This window comes from Rhinolophus ferrumequinum, chromosome 23, assembly GCF_004115265.2.
Source record: "Rhinolophus ferrumequinum isolate MPI-CBG mRhiFer1 chromosome 23, mRhiFer1_v1.p, whole genome shotgun sequence".
In the NCBI taxonomy this organism is placed as follows: Eukaryota; Metazoa; Chordata; class Mammalia; order Chiroptera; family Rhinolophidae; genus Rhinolophus; species Rhinolophus ferrumequinum.
The window spans coordinates 24618439-24619812 of NC_046306.1; the positions used below are offsets into that span (position 1 = coordinate 24618439).

The window sequence follows — 1374 nt, forward strand, 5'->3', positions numbered from 1 at the left end:
GAATACAAAGCAGAAATCAACAAAGGTGTTAACCTAAAAATAAAAGGCCAAAGTGAGAGGCAACAAGCGTTTATTTGAGATCTAAAAGAATAGCTATTCAGGAAACACTGATTCAAGCAGAAACCCAAATAGTGTTTTGATTAGTAGGTAAAAGCAACGGGTATTTATGAGAAAGGGAAGGGGAATAATTAATTACATGAACAGAAGGAAAGAATTTGTCTGGGTGTGAATAAGCTAAGGAAGGAATTTCTATAGGAGCAGTAAGCTAACCTAGTGATGCTAATTCTAAAGAATGTTTTTAGTTTTCAGTTTGGTGGTCATAACAAACAGTTGTTTGGAATACAGTGCTGCTTTTGGCCCAGTCCAAAGGTTATTTTGTCCGATTTTAGTATTCGAAAGGTTTGAGGAATAAGACCTGCTAGGCAGGTCCTCTGGAATGATAGCTCCAACTAAAGTGGCTCCGTTTCTATTACTTTTTACAAAGGAAAAAGGTAGATGGGGATAGGACACCAGGAACAAGCTGCCAAGAGTCTTCTCCCTGTAGAGTCACACAGGATGTGCTTAATTCCTCCAGCAACAAATTGTAACAACACGTGCTTAATTCCTCCAGCAACAAATTGTAACAACACATGTCAAATACTTTCAATCAAGGAAACTCATTAGACACTCAGTGCCCTAGGTTTTTATCTGGGGCTGGTCACATAGATACCCTCTGCCTAGCGTGTGCCAAACTCCCAGACTTCCAGAAGAAAAACAGATATTCAGCATGAACCATATTGTTTGCACCGTCTAAACACAGTGAGGCACCTTATCTATCATCCAGGGAAAGTTTCATATCAGTGCAGGGAACTGTTTGCCAATCAAGTTCTAGAATTCAGCCAAGCTTGCAAAGCAGGCCTTCCTAAAAATAAGCAACCTCAGGCTTGCTGTGTTAACTCTTTTCTGCCCAGAAAGAAAATCACGTATCAATCTTTATTCTGTTAGAACTTTAGTGTTGCCACCAATGCGGTAAATGGGATTATTTATCAGCATAACTCCTAGACTCACATTTCTAATAGGTCATCTCTTCCTGAAGGTCCTAAGATATTTCCAACCAGTACGTCCAAAACTCAGTATCCCCCAACATTCTATCTCTATTTCTTGAGTACATCCTATTAGCTCCCCTGTCTTTCTTATCACCAAAGTTATTGTTTATTTATTTATTTATTTATTTATTTATTTATTTATTTATTTATTTTATTTAGTTTTTATTAGTTCCAGGTGCACAAAAATATGGAATGCTTCACGAATTTGCGTGTCATCCTTGCGCAGGGGCCATGCCAATTTTCTCTGTATCATTCCAATTTTTAGTATATGTGCTGCCCAAGCGAGCGC

At 38.4% G+C, this 1374-nt stretch overlaps 1 non-coding gene across 1 annotated transcript; it reads right to left on the reverse strand.

Moving 5' to 3' along the window:
* Nucleotides 1-1266: 1266 nt before the first annotated feature.
* LOC117016351 (U6 spliceosomal RNA) lies at nucleotides 1267-1374 on the reverse strand. Its single transcript, XR_004421877.1, has one exon. It is a non-coding gene; the product is annotated as a U6 spliceosomal RNA (small nuclear RNA).